General features: G+C 42.3%; 1 long non-coding RNA gene across 1 annotated transcript; it reads left to right on the forward strand.

Moving 5' to 3' along the window:
- The first annotated feature begins 2,452 nt into the window (after positions 1 to 2,452).
- LOC121364287 lies at positions 2,453 to 8,804 on the forward strand. Its single transcript, XR_005956838.1, has 3 exons — positions 2,453 to 4,004; positions 4,790 to 4,890; positions 5,523 to 8,804. It is a non-coding gene; the product is annotated as an uncharacterized LOC121364287 (long non-coding RNA).
- Positions 8,805 to 23,492: the final 14,688 nt, after the last annotated feature.

Consider the following 23,492-nt stretch of genomic DNA (forward strand, 5'->3'; position numbering starts at 1 on the left):
TTCATCAAAATCTGCAAGGCCAGCAGTCTGTTATTTCTGGCCTATTTTTATTTGAGGTCAGCATCCCCCTTACTCAGATTAACACTTACAGACTTCTGCAACTGTCAGCGTTGTTTTTTAAATAAATAAAGAGCACTTATATTTTGTTTATAGCAGGGTTTTTTTCCTACTAAATTATAGGGATTAACTTTGACAAATCATGCTGCTGTTCTTCTTTTCTACATTTTTATTTTATCCATAGCACTTACTTCACATTTAGGAAGATGCATAAAGCTGAAGAACATGTGATGAAAGGTCTCTGTGCAATAATGTAAGAAAGAAAAAAAAGAAGCAGAAAAATGAAAAAAAGAAAACTGCTCTCTAATTTTCTAATTTTACTGATGCCATTGTATTCACACCGTGATTTTTGTTTATTATATGTATTTTCCACATTTCAAAATCGTGACATAACCTTAAAGCTGCTTTATTTCCTTCTGCTTATTGGAGTGTAATAGAAAGTGTGAGCAAGTGGCAACTTGGGTGTGATTTCATTGTCTAGCGTGTGAAGAATGTTGCATGAGCAGTGGTTTTCTATTTGAAATGGCCTTTTCTTGCCATTCACAGGCAGGTCCTGTGGATTCATTTTTCTAAGGGTCTAAAATTAGACCGTTTTAAACCGTGTGTTGATAATGTATTGTGTGGATGGTTTCCTCTTATGATTGTATCCAATATTAATTTTGTAAAACAGATTGCAAAGGTTATACCTGAGTAGTGATGTTGTGGTCTGATGTAATAGATGGTTTTAGCAAGCACATGTCACGGGCATACACATTTCCCAATGAGGATCAGCAGCCAGAACATTACAACGGAGCAGATTTGTGGGGAGAGCCTGGATGGAGCTGGCTCAGGCAAAGAACAGCACACAGGCCGTGGCTTGGGCAGAGAACAGCACAGAGGCCATGGCTCGGGCAGAGAACAGCACAGAGGCCGTGACTCAGGCAAAGAGCAGCACAGAGGCCGTGGCTCAGGCAGAGAACAGCACAGAGGCCGTGGCTCAGGCAGAGAACAGCACAGAGGCCATGGCTCGGGCAGAGAACAGCACAGAGGCTGTGGCTTGGGCAGAGAACAGCACACAGGCCATGGCTCGGGCAGAGAGCAGCACACAGGCCATGGCTCAGGCAGAGAGCAGCACAGAGGCCGTGGCTCGGGCAGGGAGCAGCACAGAGGCCGTGGCTCAGGCAGAGAACAGCACAGAGGCCGTGGCTCGGGCAGAGAACAGCACAGAGGCCATGGCTCCAGAGAACAGCACAGAGGCCGTGGCTCGGGCAGAGAACAGCACAGAGGCCATGGCTCCAGCTGGCAGAGGCAGCACAGCATCCAGACCGAAGCGTCTCCCAGCACGGGGCTCCCGTAATGCGCCAAGGCCCCGGGTGCAGCGAGGCTGAGGCTGGGTGCCTGCAGCTCCACGGACACCTATGGAACCTGGAGGTATGTGGCTTTCCAGACATCAGACACCACATGTATATCCATTTAGGATCCTAGTGTTTTAGGCACTGACATTGGGAAATGTTGGCATTTTTGGTAGGTCATTCTGTCCCGTTGTCTAGAGGTTAAAATGTTGCTGTGATGGAGCACAATAGGCCTTCATTTCTCTCAAATTATAGGCATACTTTGAAATATCAGTTTTTAACTATGTTAAAATATGCATTTTTCTTGTATGTATAAGTGAGAATTATTCAAGATGATATCAGAATACTAAAGATAATTAAGCCATACATATTTGCATATATATTATATATAACTAAATAAGTAAACACACACAAAAATCCATAATTCAGATTAGTGTAACAGTCCTATTTAAAGTGATTGACCTAATAACATTTGATGAAAACACTCCTTTAATGTGTTTTTGCTTTATTTTATTTTTAAATCTGGAGCTTCATTATTTTTTCCGTATATTATTCCACATATTATTCCTTAATGTTTTAGCATATCCTATCCTATCCATTGTTTAGATATCTAAGCAACAACATATGAATTCATCAGCCTAAACTAAACAAAAATGATTGTGTATTTGTTTACATTTGTATGAAAGGAATGTTCTGAGGTATGCAGTGCTTGTGTTGTGACAGTTCATGTAAGATTCAGTATTACTGCTTTTTTATATAGTAATGCCATTTTTTTGTTATTTACATCTATCTGACATTCTTTCATGTGGTAGGTTCTTTCTCAGGAACTCAATTTAACTGTTATTTATTGATATATCATTGCCTTTGAAAGCTTCTACTGGCAGAATTTATTAAAAATCTGAATCAAAATCTACAATGTGTAACGTGTTATTCAATCCTCCTTTAAGGCAGAAGTTTTAGTGGGTTTCTTTTTGTAATGTTATTGATGGGGTTGAGCCACAAACATAAGATCCAAATCTCATCTCTCCTGCAGCATTTGATGTGGAATCTCGGGGCACCTTCAGACTATTCCTTCTATCATCACGGCCCTTAAGAATAAGGAGCAGGATTCCAGGTAAAACTTGGTTTGGAGTGAGCAGGTCAGTGGATGGAATAGATATGGAATGGAATAGATAAAACTGAACACGGTCACTTCCTGTGCAGTGTGGTGCTGCCAGGGCAGCCACAACTCTGGCTGGCCCCCTCTGGCTGTTGCCTCTGATTCATTTCTAGAATGTAAATAATTCACCTGCACATACAGAATCTCTGCAACTAAGCAAAACAAGAGAAACCAGCCCAGAAGGAAACAGGTGCTTCCACCATTACTGATTTACAATCTGTGCTGCAGGGAACAGAAGCCAACTCTCCTTTCACCTAAAGAACTAATTTGAAAAACCAATCTTTCAAGTTTATCAGGCACTGTCTGTAGAAGCCTCTCATCCTTTGCAGACATTGTAGAGGTAAACAGAAACTTGGGAGTAAATTTTATAAAATTTGGACAGGTAAACCTTGTGCCACATCCTGAGGCTGGCTCTAATTCTTGTTCCTGCTGAACTTCCTGCAAAATCAAGGATCTTCTTTTCAGAGGTTATAAAAATTCAGGGTTAGTATTTAAATACCCCTTCCTCAAAAACAAAACAAAGCAAACAAAAAAAAACCCAACCCAGACAACTTCATAAAAAACCAGAAAACTTTGTATAGCAGGGCTGCCAGGAACAGAAAGGAGCCTCTACAAACCTTTCATACCGGTACTCTTCAGCAGGGCCAGATTTGCTAAGCAGCAGCAGCAGTTCTTGAGAAGCAAATTATTCCTACTTGGATGGAAAAGAACTGGCAGTGAAAGTTAAAACCAGGTGCCTATCTTGAGCAACATGAAAGCTAAATGAGGGAGAGAAGCATTTGACTTTTAAATGGAAATGGAAGAATGAGGCTATGCAGGAAGCAGGCGATAGCCTGGAACTGGATGGAAAATTGGTCTCACGAGCACAAGAAAATTCTTTTCCCTGTAATTTTTGAGGTATGAAATAACTGCCTTAAAAGCTTTCCTAGAGAAACTGCAACGAGAAGAGGAATTTAGAACATATAATTTGGTACTATCCCAAAATGCAGAAACATTGGCAGAAAATGGCAAATGTTACTAAATTTACTATTGGAATTAAAAATAATAAATCTTTCCTACAGGAAATAATCTTAAGAATAGATAATGTAGAAATAGCAACCATTAAAACACACACACACACACACACACCCAAAAAAAGTGTAAAAATGTTTTTCCTAGCAGAGAAATCTGCTTCAGCTAAGAACATGGAAACTGTGCCTACTTCGTGTTTCTGTTCTGAGCAGTGAATGAACAGTGGGCAGCTTTTTGTAAGAACGGAGTCCTGGGTTCCATCTTAGCCAAACAAACTGAGGATCTGATCCATAAAGCTGGGGTCACCTTCTGCAAATCCAACAGTAGCTCCAGGCCTTGCAAAAGAAACTGGAGCCTGGTGACACGGACAGCAGAAATTTGAACGGACTGATGGATGCGCTGACTTGCAGCTCTCGTGGTTTCCAAAGTGCCTTTACTTCAATGCTGTGAGTTGAAAAATACCTGTGACAGTGTCTATTATTTTTTAAATGTCTGAAGAAAATGGGGCTTCGTGAAGCAGACCTTGAGTGATCTTAAGTGTTTCTCAAACTTCAGTGAGGCTCAAAAGATAAAGGCACGCCCCATCTCATCCCCACGACCCAAGAAAGCCCAAGGTACTTAGCTGTTGTAAGAAATGGGGAAACTGAATGTGCAAGAGGTACACATGGGCCGAGGGAGATAGCTGATCCTCTCAGGCCATGAGTGGCAGCCAGGAAAAAGACTTTAAAGATGGTCCAGCCCTGCTGCAGCCTGCAGTGGTTACCCCGTGCAGGTGCACGTGTTGGGGAGAACACTCTTGATACCTCCTGTTGGTCTCGCCCTTGTTGGGAGCACACAGCAGCCTTCCCAGGGAGTCCTGCTGGACAGGCGGGAGTCTGCACGTGTCCTCACAGCGAGCCAGGCCTGCAGCTTTGGGTGCTGCTGTGCAGGCAAGGGAGGCTGCATTGCTGCCCCACTTCCACACTGCCCCTTTCCCTGGGCTGCTTCAGAGCAAAGCGCAGCGACAGCTAACCCCGAGGTGAGCCCAGCCAAGTGCCGCAAAGGAGCTCACCACGTGCCGCAAAGTGTAGCCACAGATGGAAAGCTTTTCCCTAAACTCCTGGCTGTTCCTGTGAAGGCCACATCAACTGTCCCATAAATATGCTTGTCATAAGTTACAGTGCTTTTTTTTTTCTCCTGCTTTTATGCTGTTGGGCAGCTATAGGTGAGGTTTTTTCCTTTCTTTTTTCAGGACAACAGTTGGCTGCACAATTCTGCTCCTTTCCAAAGGGAGCTCTGATGGCTTTCTGTGGCCAGAGGGGAAACTGAACTAGAAAGGAGAATGATCTGCAGGTAACTCAGTAACACGGCAAAGTTAACCCACTGAAGTAATGCAATACATCTTTAGTAATGCAAAGTCTGAAAATTAAATCACCGCTCCTGAGGGCAGCCTCTCCTCAGCCTCTTGTGGTGGCCTCATGCTCTGATGAGTTACTGTGTCTTCTTGACAGCTGCTTTCCATAGCATTGGTCATTCTTGGCCTCAACAGCAGCAGTAAGCTCAGCTCAGCAACTGCCTGTGGCTTTTCCTGGTCTGATGCCAATTTCAAAGCAGTTAATTTCACTAAAAAGAGACCTCATCATGCTCAATAGTACAGCCAGTAAAAAGGAAAGGGGGGAACACACATTTACCTTTTATGTGTCTAACTGTGCTACTGAAACCCTTACACAAGGACAAAAGTGTGCATTGGCACATTCTTATGAAAGGCTCAGTTATCCAATACTTCCCAGGTATGTTCTCCAGCTGTTTATAAGTTTGGGTTTGCCTCAACATTGAAGGATGGGTAAGAGGTTTTTTGGTTTGGTTTTCTAGGCATGAAATCTAACAGGTAAGAAAAGTCAAAATTCAGCTTCAAAAGCATCTGTGTAAAGTGTGCTTTACCCAGATGTTATGACAGAACTCAACAAAAGGAAGGGTTTTTTTAGTAGGAGGAACTCACTTGGGTGGAAACCAGCAAGACTGCAGATAGCCAAGCTGACCAGGGGCTGGCAGGACGAGCAGTAGGTATCAAGGCTGGCTTTACAACTGGATCTGCTTTGGCTGGGACCAGGGATGAACAGACAATAGAAGCACAGAAATGCCACAGTTGGTAGAGACTTCTGGAGATCTCCAGTCCAACCTCAGACTCACCGTGGGCTGCAGCCCACACTGGGACTGGCCAGCCAGACTTTTGTCCAGGAAAAGCCTCCATCCTCCCCCAGCACAAAGGCCTGAGGCTGAGTGGAACAGAAGATGGCTGTCACCAACCAGATGTGCTGGTCCCCAAGTCCTTGAGAGCCTGGCTGTGGGGGTTCTGTGGTTGTTCTTGGCATCATGGCCCCGCACAGAGACCTCACGTCACCACTGAGCGTTGTACCACAGCTGCAGGAATGCATGGTCAGACAGTGCCCAGCCAAAAGATCCTGAAAGGAGTTATGGCTAAAGGGCTGCATGAAGGATTCTGCAGCTGTTGAGGTGTTGGGGCACGGACCACCCTGGCTGTTCCCCCGCCTTTGCCCACCACTGAGCAGAGCTGTGCACAGCCAGAACACAACTCTCACCTTAAAACAGCCCATTTCAGAAAATGTGCGCCCACACAGCCATGGGTGAATGAGGTGACTGCCACAGATCAGGCACCTTTTCACAGGAAGAAGTGCTAGCTAAATGGCAGAGCACTGATAGGAATGATGATGATGTGCTGCAAATCTGGTGGGACACCCATGGCATGTCACCAAGAGGAGTAATAGTGCCTTTTCTGTATCCATCATCCACATCCAGTGTGTGCCTTGTCCCTGCTGTGCAGAGGGACTGTAACACTGACACATGTCAGTGCTCTGCCCCCCAAAATGCTTAATCCTGGAATAATTATCTAAATAAAATATCTCCCAGAAAAAAAGTTGTCTTTCTGTTCCCAGGGATTGGCTGGGGACAGGCTGTTTTCCTCAGGGAACTCTATTTGTGGTGCTGGAGACCCAATCCCTGGGCAGAAGGACGTGAATTCAAATCCATAGTGGGTTTTCTTTCCCCAAAGAAAATACTTCACATAGGAAAATATTGGTTTGACAAAATGGAAATATTTTGGGAGAACTTACCCGTGCATTTACAATCATATATCTAAAACATGATAAAAATATTTTGTTTCCAAAGAAATCAAACCAAAAAAATGTAGTTAAAAGGCAAAGGGCTTATATTTTATATTTAACACACTATATTCAGAATTGCAAACATTAAAATGAACTGCTGTGACTATGTAATTTTGAAGTTTCCAGAACAGATTTTGGAAATACAATTTCTTGGAAATTTCCAACTGTGCATTCCAATTTAGGCCTGAAGGATTGTTTTAACATTCAATTTCCCACATAGCAGGACCTGCCAACTTAAACTAGTTCTTAAAATAACAAAGGAGGTCAAACAAATCCAACTAATATCCGAAATTAAAATGAACTTAACTGACAGCCTCATCCTGCATGTAGCTCTGATGTTATCAATCTTCTTGCCCCCTTCTGAAGTTTAATCCATATTCCAGCCAGGGCTAGGAATGGGAATCACAGCAGGAAGGTTTCTGAGGACATGATGGTTGGAACCAGTACCTGAAGTGCCATCGGTGGAGGGTGTCACACACTGGGGACAGACCAGGAGCACAGAGAGCAGCACCTTCAGCCTGGGTTGGGGCTGGCCAAGCTGCTGGAATGCTCCACACAGCCCATTCCCGTGGCCAAGCTGATCGCTGGGAAGCGTCGCTCTGTGAAGTGCCAGAGCAGGACAAGTAAAGGTTATTTACCCCAGCTTGTAGGTGAGGCACTGACACTGCTGTGCACTGTTTCCCTTAGTATTCCCTTATGTTGCAATGCTGTGCTTTGCTGATTTGGAAGTATTCTTTTCTACCGTGGTTAAGTCAGGGGAACAGTGGTGGCTGGAACTGGTGTCCCAAGCGTCTGCATGTTTGCAGCGGTGCAGGAATGCATTGTTAGTGCTGTTTTCAAAATGAACCATAGCCCAGATGTGCTTGGCAGCTTTCCCAGTGGAAGGTAAAGAGTAGTGCAGATGACAAGATGTATTGATGTGAAAGCATTTCTGGCCCTTTAACCCAAGAGCCACAGCAGACAAACAGGAGCGAGTGTGGTGCAGAGGCAGGAATTCTTACACCTGCTGTGGCAGAAGCAGAGCAATGAGCAGTCACCACTCCTAAAGCCAAGTGGTACCCAAGCGTTTGTGCCCATCCTAGTGGCACTAGTGGACTAATGTCCCATCCCCTAGGGATGTTTTTCTGTCCCCACTAGTTGGGACAGCCTGACATAGGGCCAGTGAGTTGCAAAGCAGAGCAGATTGTCATGGCCTAGGAGATTTGTCATCTTGTTGCTACAGAAGGGCACATTTTGGGGACATGGAGTCACCCAGGGTGATAGCCAAGCCTGTGTCTTTACTGTCACAGCTAACCATGGCACATGAGGTACCTCACAGGTACCAGGCTAAGAGTGGCATGTGATGCCCACAGGAAAAAATATTCTGGGGTGCCTCCATATTTCATGTCCCCATAAACTGGTGCTGTTTGATGGAGGGGCCTCCTGGTGTTCTTTGACTCAAAGAACTCAAATTCCACATAGTAATCAAGACCAATCCCTGCCTTATGTAGTTCCCTAGCCAAAGCAAATTCCATATTCCTAGCAGCCTTGCACTTGGCCTTGGTAGTTAATGCAGCCACAACCTTGAAGCCTATAACTCAAAGTCACAGCAAAATGAAGAACCTCAAGCAGGTTGGAGGCAACTGGGGGCAGCCTGCTGAGCAACCGTGACAGCAGCGCCTCTCTCTGCAGTGCTTTACTCTTGTGTTTGGTTTCTGTTACATTCAGCCCACTTCAAGATCTCCTTCACAGGGTGAGAAACCTGGTGGCAAGCTGCAAAAATTCTAATTGCTCAGTGTGGCGATAGCTGGGAGGGTTTTATAACAGCTGGCTCAAGAATCAGCTGGTTTAGTACATGGTTTTGCCAAAGCAGAGTAAATTGCTTCCAGCACATTCCTGTTTTGGTACCTGTAAGACACCTTGAGGTGACCTTATGCTGCCTGCTCTGAGTTCAGCACAGGAGACTGGACCTGCAGGACCCCTTCCAGCCTTGGGACTCCAGGGTTCTGGGCCAAGGATGGCAAGGAGCTTCTGGAGGCTCCCCTGGCCAGAATGTGGAAGCTTCAGCAGCAGAAAAAAAAAAAAAAGAGAACCAATTAATGAGATGAAAAGCAGTTTATCTGGAAGAAAAGCTCTTTCTAGCAGCTGAATAACAGTAGGGAAAAGCTTGAACCACAGAGCATTGCTGTAAGGGGCAAGAAGAAGAAAACAGTGTGATGAGTGGACTTAGGAGTCACTTTGTGGTAAGGACAAGTCGTGGTGTGGCACAGGGAGCAACTAGACAACCCCAGCAACAGCAGCTGGAGCTCAAGGGGCAGAGAAGAAACTGATTGCAGATCTCTGGTTCTGTCTGCTCTTTTCTGATACATTGAAATTCACTTTGCAGCTCAATGACTGACTTAAATTAAATTATTAACATCCTCACTCTTACAGAAAGCATCCTCATCCCTTTATTATGAATTTAAATGTTACTTTGCATTTTCTGAGTGTCAACATGGATAATCAGGCTTGACTTCCTTTCGAGAAATATCAATAAAATAACAGCTTCTACTGTCAGGCTCTGGCACAATTCCCAGTCATTGAGCTACTTGAAACAACATTTGTCATTGCTAAAAACCATTTCTGAAAACAACGTGAACTGCGCGGTAGAAGTTTAACTGCTGCCCTCTTTTGGGTAGGATAATTACTGCTCGTCTCTGTCGGGATGCTCTACCACCAACAGACCCGGAATTAACTCTGCATCAGGAGCACAGGGGTGAAATGGTTCTGTACCCAGCATAACATCCTTAAATACCCAAATTCCACATGCTGTTTGTACTTTACAATCAACAGTGGCTTGCCTATGAAGGATTATGCAAGCAGTGGTGGTTTCTTTGTCCCTCTGTTCCTCTTCTACAGTTCCTGTGGGCACTGAACAACTCTGTGCTGCAGGACACTGTGGATCACAGACTCAGATTGCAGGCTGAGTTTTAAATGAGTTTTAATTGCGTACGGAATACCAGGGAGAATAGTGTAGATTTATCCAGTCTCCATAGCCTGATTTTCAGATGGTTTGCTCTTGTGCTGGGAAGCCCAGAGTTAATAGGTACTTATATTAACATGAACATATTGTGCTTCTATTAAGATTCTTTCCCCTAGTGTCTGTATTTATTTTTAAAGCAACTAACAGCAGTTAAGTGGTCACAAGGGGGATAACCAGAATCTGTCAGAGAAGATACAAGTAAATGTCCCGAGACCAAAGCAGGAGAAATGGAGAGGCAGGAAAGGATGTTTGAAGCTCAGGGAAAAGACATTAAAGAACACCTGTGCCTTTGCAAAACAGCTTCTAGATTATTTTTAAATCCTGGGATATGAGTCAAAGGTGAAACATTTCCTTTTAAGTCGCTACACAGGCAGCTACAGCTGATCAGTGAGAAGAAGCAAGAGGTGACCCGTATGGAACCAGTGGAGATTTTGGGGGAAAATGCCTGTGCCTGGGTGGCACACTTTCCTTCCTCTGCCACTCTTCCTTTCAGTGGACAGAAAGTGAAACAGGAGAGATGCAGGTTCAGAAAACGTGTTGTTCTGTGGTCTCTCCAGCCTGCCCTTGCTTTTGGCTTCACTTATAACACTGAGGCTAAGCAGAGGGAATCAAAGGCTTGTCACCAGGATTATCTTCCCTTCCCTCTCCCTAACAGACTTTTGAGCAGTGGCTTGAAAGATGGATGTATCACATGTAAAATCTATGGAAGAAACACAATTCCTAAAAGGTGTTTACAAGCATTTGATTTCTTAGTTGCCTCTCCTTCATTTAGACAGTCCTGGCACCTCTCTGGTTGCTGCACAGCTATCACAAACTGTTCCCCCCATCCCAAGTCCAAATCCCATGGAGTCTCTGAGTTCAATTGTGCGAAGATGCTCAAACACCAAACTTTGCTCCACTCCTTTCAGGTTGCAGAGGATCCTTCTTCAAGCTGATGCCAGGTTGGCGCAAGATTCTCACTGTAGACAAGGGAGTCTTGTGACTGACCTGACCTGACCTGGACAGACTATTTTGTTAAACATGTTCTGGTATCTTGAAGGAAAGGAGTGGCTAATTGTGTCTCATTGGGGTACTGGAATACAGTGTAGGGTGAAGTTCCTGCTTCAGAATGGGATTTTCCAATTTCTTTATTCCATATCTGAAGGTAGATGCTACTGTATAACTTGTATAATTTTATATGAGTTTTTACAAGTGCATATGTTCATCTTTTAAAGGACTGCCTTGTTACCTGGAGACAGTTGGTCCCTCTGTAGCTTAATGTTGCTATTTATACAAAATAAAACATCTTTAACATGTGAAATCAAAAGAGCTTCCACTATATGACAGCCAGTACTCTGATGAATTGGACTGTCACAAGAGGGGTAAGAGAAACTTTTGGCTCCAGGAGATCTGAAGTCCAAGATCCTGAGCCCCTTTCCTACCTCCAGCCATGTGGCTACTGACTACACTCAAACAAAAGCAGCCTCCTATGTGTTCACAGGTGAGAAAGCTGGGATTGGGTGTCTCTTGCCCACAAACAGATGCAGAGCTCTGGTGAGAGGTGCCAGAGCTGGGTGACATAGGTATTGGGTTTTTTTCTCTAGGCCAAAATTGGTTATCTCTGGTGGTTCTTTCAACAAAGGATTGCATTTATTATAAGCTTCTATTAAGATATCCTGCTCACCCTAAGAATTATTTATGGGACCTGGCTGTCTACTTTGAGGTGACACCACAAGTTCAGGCACTGATGTCCCTTTTGTTGATCTACTCCTGGTGATTTTTAAGGCTGAGGTCTGGATGTCCTCAGCATCTGCTGATGCTAATGAGAGCTGAGAGCACCCCACGAACTCACTAGATTAAGTGCTAACCTTAATAACTGCTGATCTAAATGTTCCCACTCCAGCAGCCAAGGACAGGAAAAATGTTCTGGAAATTTAATTTAATCTCTCAGCATGAGTGTCCTGCATGGAGCTCATCCCTGCTGCTGGACTGTCTTCTCACAGAATGCCTCAGACACCACCTTTGAGGGACCTGCTGATTCTGCCTTGAAATCTCATTCTAAATGTGATCCCTTTAGGTGTTATTTCACATAATTTTCACATATAGTTATTCACATAACTACAACCAAGTTAACTGTGCAAAAATTTATGTTCATGGTGTCTACGCCCTCATGAACTGGGCAGAGAGGAGGACTCATTGTTTAGTAACTGTGGAGCCCAAGGGTAATAACGACCCACGGGCTTGCCACATTGGAAAACCATTTTGTGGAGTGAAATGCAGTGATAATAATAATCCCCAGATGCTGTAGGAGATGGAAGCCAAAGCTGTGGTTTGTAAAGGCCATCTCGTGGTAAGGCACTTGTGTTGTCATTTTAAAACAGTCCATCAGGAGATGCCCTTAGGTTAAAAGAAATAACTTGAGCCACCCCAAATCTTTCTGCAATACTGATGATATTTTAGAGACCCAAAAGTGAAGATGACATTTTCCAATAGGCACATACTGGGCAAGGGCTTGACAACATGGATGAGCAACAGTCTGACTCCAGTCACAGGGTGAGCTGGGCTGCAAAGTAAAACAGATTTTTAATTTTTGAGGTAGATTTTAGAAACTTCTCTAAATTTAAATTTAATTGCCTGGCAGTTTTAAAAATGGTGTCCAAGAATGCTTTTTAAAATAAATGCCATAGTTATGACAACTCCACAGATATGCTAAAACAAGACTAAGAAATCTGCTAAACACAGGTTGCCACAGTCAGGTCATCATCCTCACGCTAGAGCAGAGCACAGCAGGCTGCTGTACAGCAAGTCAAGGAAGTGAACAGGGTGCTGCCAGACCTCCATAACTTTGGAAAATGTAATGGAGATGCTCCATTGCTGCATATTCTGGCCCAAGTGCAGACATGTGCACACATTCAGTGTTCTTTGAAGCAAAGCCAAGATAGATGTCACCTCACAATGAAGTTACACCATGCTGTAGCCAGCAACAAACTGATGGTCTTCTGAAATTTTCCAAATATGAAACCCAATAAGCAGAGTTCTTATTTTGCTTTAATATCTTGCTTTATACTAACAAAGCCTTGAATTTGAACTACATTATGTATTATTTGTATATTGCTCTCACTGCAGGCTCAATTAATATCAGTGTCCAACAAGGGGCACTTACCTATGTAATTTTTAATACTCAGTTTTCAAAAAAGCATCTATTCATGGAGTTGGCTATAAGGTCAACTCTGCTTCAAATAACAAGTGACAGCAAAATATTTGAAGAGTAGTTACAGTATATTAAAAAGAAAAAAAAAAGCCCACAGAAAGGTCATCTCTTCATGCCAGAGAAACTGGATGAATCACTATGTTACTCTGGGGACTACTGTTGCTTGGTGGGTCAGACCTACCCTGCTCTTTTTCAATCTGGATCTCAGTTTAGAGGTCATTGTCCCCATCCAACAACTTTTCCGTCTGTGCTTATGTAAAAGAACATATTGATGATGGGGAGAACCTCATCTGCATCAGGTGAGGAGGAGTGTGCAGAGGACCACTGCTCAAGATGGACAGAGGAGAGAATCTTTATTTTGCCTTTAGTTGTGCTAGACCAGCTGTTCTGCCTCCATTGCAAATACACAGCACCCCTGGAATAAGTGCAATAATGTCATATTTGAAAAGAAGAAATGAGGAATGGAGGGATGGAATCCAAACATAGGCACTGGTATTATCTTAGGCAGCCTCAGGTAGTCCATGGAGGAGTTTACTAGCAGTGTCTGGATACAGTCCTGACTTAAACAGGTCACAGAGGCTGAATGGTGCTGTGGTTTCCAGAAGAGATTCCTCCAGTCAGCTGGGAAGCTGCATGGCTGCTCCCAGCACAGAAGGGAGCATTTTGCCAAAACTGCTTCATGAAATAGAGAGAAGGTGGGTGCCTCTGGGACCCCTCTTCCCTCCAAACAGCTTTGTGGCATTTCTTAAGAAGCTGCCTCCAGCAGTGACAGATGTTGAAAGGTCTCCCAGGTGTTCCTCATGCCTGTCCTTGCTCTTGCCATTCCACGATATGACACAGTGCAGCTGCCATCTCTCCAAACACACTCTATGACAGTGATTGCCAGTCCTATTTCATGAGCACCATCTTCACCAAAACATTTACAACAGAGAAACCGGGTTCACCCCTTCTAAATAAAGGTGGATGCAGTTGCAAGAGTGGCTGAAAAGAAATGAAATTGCTTATTCCCAAATAGAAGTTAATGCAGATGCTGTGACTATTCCGTGATTTCAACAGCACTGACAAAATATGACTGATACATACAGCTATGGTGGAGTTGGTACACCAGCCTCCAGCGCATTTCCTGACAATTTAGTAATGACCATTTCCTGCCTAATAAACACAGTCCTGTCGTTTATTTGCCTTAATCACCTTGGCCTTCCGCTTCAGAGTTCATCCAGTCCAAAACAATGCTCTTGCTTTTCTTCTTTCATTCTTTGTTTTATTTTTCAGACACATCCTGATGTCATAACTACAGCTAGCAAAGGAACAGGACAGGGGACTTTACATTGTTTAAACTGCTGGAATGTCCCTTTGCTGGATCCCACAGACCTGCTATTGCCTGTTGTGTTGTGTTTCTTCCCATTTTCCATAATATGAGCACTAATGCATGTTTTACTTAGATTATTCTGGAGGGGTTATTTCTAAATGCAGTTGCTGACAGTAAGTTATACAGATGGTAGCAAATAAAACAAATTCTGTACTAACAGCTTTAAAGAATGGAGAGATTCAAAACAGCAGCCATAGAAAGAGTAAACACAGTTTTAATCTGACTTCTGTCACACTAACTGTCCCAACATCCCAACAGAAACTTCCTTCAGCATTTTATTCAATGCAAAAGTCCTTTGAATGCCCAACGTGAACTGACCAAATGTAACTCAGCATGAAACCTTGTTACACATGTGGCATTTCTCTATCCTTTATATGTACCAAAAGTTCATTTGGATGACATAATTTTGCCCAAGGTAAAGGACAATTTTTAGTGGGTATTTCTGCACACAAAATGTCACTTCCAAGCCTTAGAATTGTCTTGTTTCATTGCATTTTACTGTGACACCCTGAAAACTCAGCCCCTCTGGCCTGTTGGACAATTAGAGTCTGAGGAAAACCATCCTCTGAGTAAATCAATACTACTCTACAGAACTGTTTATCTCAGTTGCTCTAGTCATTTAGGCAAGACTGTTTACTCTGATGCTCACTTTCAAGTGACAAATTATGTAAAGTTACTGAAAAATGTGCTGGCAGACACTTCAGCTAAGAATAATGTGAAACAGGTGATTTGCATGAGGAGAACTTCTGAAGATAAGTAAGGCAACAAATTATCTTGTCTTCTGCAGTTAAACTCCTAATTAGGAATATTTTCCTTATGGAAAATTAGCAATACATTATCAAATTGCTTTTGAAATGTTAAATTTTAAGGCAAACTGTCACACCATGTAGAAATCATGTGTAGATACTGATTATAAATTAGGACTGCTACCTTCCATTCACCAAAGCAGGACCCTTGCCTACTGTTTTTGATTGTAGAGGAGAATTACTCTCAATATTTAAACTTGATATTGGTTGTTCGTTCACTAAGTTTTGTTGGTTTTTTTTAGTTTAAGCTGGCTTTAAACTGGAATTTTTTTTCATACAGTAAATTCATAATGAAGCATGCTACCAATGCCCCCCAAATCTCCAAGCCAGCCCAATTCAACCCATGAGGAGTAAGAGTGATTCTGTCAAACCCATGGTGTTTAAGAAGCAAACTTTTAAAATACATAAAATATAAAATGTATCTTTATTATAAGGTTGCTCTTGTTCTTTCCTCAATGAGTATTATTTGTGGGGCAGACCAGGCTACTAATAAGACTGCTGTGCTCCCAAAGCTGTGATGTGACATTCAGGAACTGCAGTATCTGAATACATGCTTGCTCTTTCCATTGGCTTTTCAGCCCCATGTCGTTCTCTTCCTGGGACAGGGGTTTTTGTGACCATGGGACCTTCAAGACTAGGGAATTAATCTTGCTGAAAAATAAACCTCGAGGGATTACTTTGGTTTGGTTTTTGGGTTTTTTTTAGGAAACCTGTCTGGCAAGGGTCAGTGTGCAGCCTCACAAATGCTTGTGCCAGAGCAGTGCTGGAGGCAAGGGAGATGAAGCAATGGCAGGATCCAAATGCTGCCTGTTGGATTTCCTGCTGCCCACTGCCCCTGCCATGTCCCCTAGGTTGTGCTGGCATAACTGAGCCACTGGTCAGTACACTGAGAGAAGAGAGCTCAGGCCAAAAAACAACCCAGTGAAACACCAGCTGCTAATTTTAGCTGGATTGATTTTCTGAACCACTTCAGCTCATGGTGACATGGACAGTCATGCCAGCACAGGGGAGGAGCACAAGGAAGTGCAGGGAATGGAATGACAGTGGCAGGGTGGGCAGGCTGGGGACAGAAGTGTTACTCTTGCTGAAAAATGTCAGTGTAATCCTATTGAAAGTAGCTCAGTCACTGCAGGAAAATCCATTAGTACAGTCTGGCCTGTCAAGAGTCATCAGTCTCCACATTACTGTTAGCTTTTGGAAGAGATCACACATTGATTTCAGGGCATCAGCTTTCACTTCTAATCCTGCCCTGTGCACAGGCTTCCATGGGAATTACACCTGGAATAGGTCTCAAGGTTTTGCACGTATGAGACCAGGAGCTCATCAAGAAAAAAAGATTATTACATCAATTCAACATTATGTTTTCCTTTATTCACAAACATATTTCCAGATTTAACAGACCTAGCAGCAATTTTAACAGATCTAGTTTGGGAAGCTGTGTTTCCAGGAAATTTCATCTGTTTACTACAAATATGCCTTTGACAAGTCAAGGCTGCTTATCTATGAGATGTAATACTTTATATCATAATGTAATATTTCAATTTCTTTATAGCTAACCAGATTATTATGTATTCGCTTTTCCAGTCGATGCAAATGTAATTAGAAAATAAAACTGCTGTGTGGGTAAATAAATCAAAACATTTATATGAAGGAACAAATGCAACTTCACCTGAATTTATCTGCATAATCATGTGAATGTAACTTCACTGGCAGCATTACACATGGGCAACTGATAATGAAATCATTGTTGAAATCCTTTTTACTACACATTAATATTCTGCTAACTGGAAAAGAAGACAGGGAAGTCGTGACAGGAGAAAGCTGTGATGGCTTCAAGGAGTTGAAGCACATTCTGACAGTGCATTGGCTCATAAAATCTTCATATCCATACTGCTTAAAGTACTCATTTTCAACCCCAGCCATTATGTGAATCCATCTCCTAAATCAGCTGCAGTGCTGGAGGGTTAAGGGGCTGGCCATGATTGTTCTTGCTTTGTAGAATAACTCTATGCTGAAATGCATAGGCCACTAAACCTTTTATGTGCATCTGACAAATTTGTTGAATTGATACTTAAAAAGAGGACACAAAAATGCATAGAAAATTGTGCAATGCTTTGGTAAAGTTTAACTGATATGCTTTCTGTACAAGACAAGATAGTCATTAGATCTATATAAAATCTGATCCAGAATGGGAAAGCCTACATAGCTATTCATTTGTTTTACAGAAACAAAAAACTGCAGAGTCAAACCATTATTTTATTCCACATTAAATTTTCTGGAGTTCAAAAACAGTTGCTCCATTGTCACACAGAAATTATTAGTTAAACTAAAGATGCTTAAGTTTATTAGAATAGAAATTATCAAAAAGAGAACTAGAATGGATTGTATTGGAAGGAAAATGGGATGAGAGGATTGTCTAGAAGAGCATTTAGAGCCATGAAGATCAAACCATTGACAACTTTCCCCACTTGTTCCTGTCAGTGGCAGCTTACAGCTGCCATGCAGTAGATCCAGTGTCTCAGCAGGGCAGTCAGGGAGGCCCAGCTGGACTGATCAAAACTGGGGGCACAGCACATAATTGGCAAGCAAGCAGCAGCAGTCACCTGAGATTCTCGGGCCACTTCCAGGCAAAAAAACTCTTAACTAAGGTGAGATATCTACAGGAACAACTGTGATCTTGCTAAACCCCTCCTTGAAAACAAGGAACAAGCTGAGAGACTTGTCCATCAGCCTCCTACAATACCATATCTGGGGACCAAAGGGAAACCTAAACCAGGGAAACTAGCTTCAAATAATTATCCCCTAGTTTCCCTATGCTCATACTGGAAATTGAGTGGCAGTAAAAGGATTTGCTGATCACTTTCTTCAGTTAAGGTTACAGGGCTGGCCACCAAGGTATCCATTTGCTACCATGTCAAACCTCAAAACAGAGAAGACAAAGTAGGGTCAGGGATCTCAGCTGCTGAAAGAGGGACTGGCTGGGTGTCTCTAGAACTGCTAGGAAGGGCTGGTTAAATAAGTAGGAGGTGGGCACATACATGGCATGAGGGTATAATCTAAAATTTGTATACGGATGCCTGAGACCTCCAAGTCCACCTGCAAGACGGAGAATTCCTGTTCCTTATTTATGATAAGGATTAGGAGTTTCTTTATGGTTGTTTAAATTAATTGCCCTATGCAGAGTTGATTGTAGTCCTAAGAAAATCCATGGTGAAGTCCCTGAGGGTCTGCTGCTGCAGAACAGAGATGGTATTTCTGCCATACAGACTGCATTGCAAAGGGACATGTCCAGGGCTGGAGAGCCTATAAATAGATCCAATTTTAATACTTTTATAAATGGCTTGAGAACAAAAAGTAAATTTTCACACTAATGAAATATGCAAATAGTATTCAGGCACATTCAGTAAAAGATTATTAATAGCACTGTAAAAGAGAAAACTAAATGGTGATACATGGAATAATAAAAATGCCATGAAGTTTTTTACTGCATGACTTCTGAGATTAGCCCTCTAAAATTCCTGCCTTACGTGTATTCCTATGTGTGTATGTGCATCAGCTGATTGGGGGATGCCTAAGCCACTAAAATTATACAAAATTATAAAAATTGTATTGGACTAAAATTATACAAATGAAACTAGTGGAGACAATTTTACCACCTTGTTCTATGCATTTCCAACAGCTACAGAAAAACCAACGCCCTTGTAAAACATCATCTGGAGTATCAGCATTCTGGTGGTCACTTTTTGAGAAAGATCAATACATGTAAGAATAGAAGAAGCATTATTTATGGAAAGGAACTTATTTATGGGAAAAGTCTCTTCTAATTCTATATGAACTCACAAAATGAAGAATAAGGGCAACATAATATTCTTAATAGACCTAGGACAAACATGGGGAAGCAAGGAAAAAATCTAATTGGGATAAAGAATAATATCTATCCATGTGCCAGCAAATATAGTGAAAGTAAATAACTCTCCAAGTCAAACTCTGGAACAGCTGTTCAACAAGAGATGTGAGGAGAAGAAAATTAACTCACCTTAGACACTATCGTCTTGTACATGGCTACACATGACTCTTCAAAGTAAGTGGCTTAAATTTGGAACCGTTATCTATTCTGATTTATCACTATATGATTTATCAGAATTACATGATCATTTTAGGCACTAATCTTCCCCTCATAGGTGATAGGCAATTTTTTTTTTCCTGTTTGACTTTTTTAGGCTGTCATAGTTCTGGTCATACCAACTATCCACACGGACACTAATCTAATACTGATCTCTGATAAGGCTACCAAATGTTTGGACTATCTGGTATAATTGGACCTGCTAAAGGATCTTTCTAATGTCTCAACACACCATGAAAATTAATACTGATTTTTTCAATAAAACAGTCAAATCCATGTGGGGCTAACAAGCAGAATTCATTTCTAACAGTGCAGTGCTGTGATGTGTTGCAGGAGGCAGTGGGGACATGCAAAATCCAGGCAAGACTTTCAGTGATTCAAAACCAGGGTGCCAGTTTGCCCAGAGCAAACTTGGCAGGTAAGAGTGATGGCCACAGCTCATACAAACTTGTCATCCAGGAATCTCCTTCTAAGGTACGCTGCCATGTTCCATCCATACAACTCAAGGGAAGAAAGAAATTATTTGAAAATCTAAGTTTATTCTGGACCTGCCAAAGCTGAAAAATCTCCTCATTCACAGGATGAGCTTTTCAGGGAGCTGGTGCAAACTACAGACTCAAACTGAAGCAGTAACATGGTTCTATGCAATGATCATTCTGCTCATGGGTTCCCACCTACTGCAGAATCTTTTGGCAGGTATTTCTACTACATGTCTCTTCTGTATATGGAACAAAAATAGAGACTCCTGTTGCATATTTCTGCTGCAACTTCAGAAGTTAGCCACTTTCCAATAGCCAGTGTACAGCTAACTACTGGGCCTTGCTTTCTCTATTGCAATTGATTCATTACATGGCACACACTTACGGTGACTGTACAGAGGATTGGTCAGCTGAGCAGTTAGCTTGCTTTCCATGGACTGCCTTCTAAATAGGAAATGGATAGATGATGAACCAACTTGCGAGTACTTTACGGTATTTCTGCTTTCAGGAGGAACATTTTTCAGCAAAAGTTTGTGTCAGACCTCCTTAAGGGAAAACTTCCAAAGTAATACAGCAGCATTTCCAAACACAAGTAAAACAAGCCTGGGGTGTGCACGTGTGTGTGTTAAGCTATAACAGCTTCATTGGCACCTTCTGTGAACTACCACAGATATTTCACCTGTCAGCTTCTCCAGATCCCACTGTTTTGTACCTATACAACACACAAGGGAGAGTCACACATCCAAATTGGGCCCATGAATCCCCTAGTACTAAGGTGGTAAGTCTTACCTAAGGGTCTTGCTGAGGATCTCCACTTATGTCCTTGCTTTTTATGCAGAATCAGTGACAATTTGGCTGTGACTTGTAAGTTACTGAAAGGAAGGAAAAGTCCCCTCTTAAGCAGATGACCTTAGGAATAAACTAATAGGAGTAGGAAGCAGGCATCTTTAGAGCAGGGTCAAAACAGAACAACTTCAGAGGAGAGACTAAAGCATCAGTACTCTAGCCTATGCTAATCAAAAATGACTCAATCTTAAGTGAATGACACTTACATGAAACAAGAGTCTACAGAGAGTAGCCTAAAATATACTGGTGCTACATTGATCCCATTTGGGTTGGTAAGTTTGCCCTGACAACAGTCTTGAGATGAAAGAGGCAGTAAGCTGTCAGTCTGAGCTGGCATTTGTGTCCTTCAACATAGATACCTGCTGCATGAAGATTTTTAAGTGTTTGTTACAGCCAAGTTGAAACAGGCTAGCTTAAGCTATCATCCTACGATCTAGCATACTAGGAAAGTGTTCCCAAATACTCCAGAAGTCCATGGCAGAGGCAGCACAGAGTCTGTGTGGAGGAAAGCATACATATTTTCCAAATACTTTCTGTAAGCTATCACTGATAAACTTCCAAGTGTGAATCATAAGCAACATATTCTGATCAACCAGTCATAAATCCTAAAGATAACTCTGAAGCTCAAAGTAGCTAAACTTAGTGACTGTTCTGTTAGCTCCCCCTTCTCGGCACACTGCAGTGCTAACCCCGACACGGTGTTTGCCAGACAAGTGGAGTCAGAAAGAAACAGAACGTAAGCAGATACAAACCAAAATACAGCAGGTTTCCTGTAAAACAATTAATGCGCTCACTTGCTTTAAACAATGCTTAAGCTCTTACGGTTGCAGCTTCAAATACAGGAATGAGTACCACCAGACACCAAAAGTCTGTATGTAGTAGAACTGCCCACCTAGCTTACATTTTTCACCTCTACTAACATTTTGTCATCCACTGTCTATCTACTCCAAGGCAAGGCCTTGCCTGTGAAAAGCCAGTTCAAGTGCAAGGTGTGTGCCTCAATTCTTGGGCAGAATATTAATTTAAGATATTGAGTGTGACTCAGTCATTTCCATGTCTGACATTCTCTTGAATTCCCCTTCCGCAGGCTGCTGCTGTGGCAGCTCAACTGATGCTCGGTGTGTGCTGTGGCTGCTCCTGGCCACTGCGACTCTGCACTGCTCTGACAGTGTCACAAACTCTGCACACACACAACTACATAGCAATTCTCTAAAACCTCACTCTTAGCCCCTGTATCTTTTGTTGTGTAATATTGTTAATAATTGGTTTGAATCTTGCTTCCAGTTAGACCCAGTCTTGGAACGTGGAGGTTGCTCACATAAAGACCTAATATTTTGTCTCTTCCCTGTTAAACTCATGCATGACACATTGCATTCCTTGTCAAATGCCATTCTTAACAAAATTCAGAACTTGAAATTAATTGCTTGAATGACTTGAATCCAGCTTTGCAGCACTGCTTACTGTTGTGTTGTAAGAAATAAACTGAGAGCAAGTGACCAACAGCACTGGGCAGTGCTATCAAACTTGCTTACAGTAATTTTGGTAGAAGCTTTTCCTCCAGAGGGGAATAGTGACTTACTGTGCCCAGGTAACTTGACTGAGGCCATTTGTGTGGAAGTCTAGCCCAGTTGTCTGAAGGATTTAATCTGAATTGTTTTGAAGTGTCTGGTGAGAGATCTTCTGTGTGCTTCATCACTGGTGATGAGCATCACAGATTACCACAATTGGAATAGTGAGTACTGGAATCACTACTCTGAACCGACTTCTGCTAGCCACTGATGAAAAAACAGAGGTAAGTCATGAAGTATTGCAGGAATTCATTGCAGAATCTATTTGCAATTTATTTACAGAATTTATTGCAGGAATTGCTGCAGAAACCCATGCAGTCAAGGTAGGTGTTAGGAAAAAATGAGCCTGGGAAAGGGAGCAAATTGCATGTTCCAGCCAGAGAAATTAGGTCTACTGAGAAAAAAAGTGCAGGCTATGTAGGCAGAGATCTCTTGAACAGTGCTGGAAAACAACTTTAGGAACATCTTAGGAAATCAAGCACAGAAAATAAATCAAGATGTATGTCCCGATAGGAGAGGATGATTTCTAAAGCTTCTACCTAACCAATGATGAAAGATTAATTCCACACCAAGCTTGCCACTTGCATGCTTGCAGCTGTCATTGCGCTTTTGTACTAATCATCCACTTCCCTGCTGACTGTGATTTCCTTACCTTATAAAACTCACTGCTCAGTCACTTCTATTTCCTTGCACTAGTCTTTGTCAGATGCTCCTGACTACAGCAGATCTTTGCTAGTTTTATTGTATGTGTGCGTAGGACTGATGAACACATTCAAAACAGACCCAAATTCATGACTAGTTTCAACAACCAACTGTTGTTTCATTTTCCTTAACATTTTAATCTGTAGCCCAAATTGGCAGTAGCTGGCTGGCTTCAGCTGTGGGAGAAAACAAGGTAGAAAAGGATTGCTAGAGCAGGAAGCCCAGGCTCCACTACCAACAACACTCTTTCTGGCAATGACTCCAAATCTTAGAACTATTTTAAGAGGATTAGCACCACGAAAGAGGAAAGCGTGAAGGAACAATGTGATGCATCTTTTTTAGCCAACAGCAGAAATAGCTTCAGCATTCACTCTGACAAGATAAATGAACAATCAGCTTTTCTAAGACTAGCCAAGAGAATATTAAGATTGTAATATAGCTGAGAGAAAATGTGACTACTTGAATATGTAATTTTTACTGAAAATTACTCCACTCAGTCCTCCCATTCAAAATGAGGACAAGATATACCCGATGATCATATGGTAAAACACATGATTTTGTCTGCACAAATCATATCACTTGTGAAAGAGGACTGGATTTAATGGACATGCTAAAGTGTGCCCAAATAGAAAACTTCAGGGCAGAAAGGATAGGTACAGATTGACCAAACCATTATGCCTATTCAGGGA

This window comes from Pyrgilauda ruficollis, unplaced genomic scaffold (genome assembly GCF_017590135.1).
Source record: "Pyrgilauda ruficollis isolate IOZ18807 unplaced genomic scaffold, ASM1759013v1 scaffold8, whole genome shotgun sequence".
In the NCBI taxonomy this organism is placed as follows: Eukaryota; Metazoa; Chordata; class Aves; order Passeriformes; family Passeridae; genus Pyrgilauda; species Pyrgilauda ruficollis.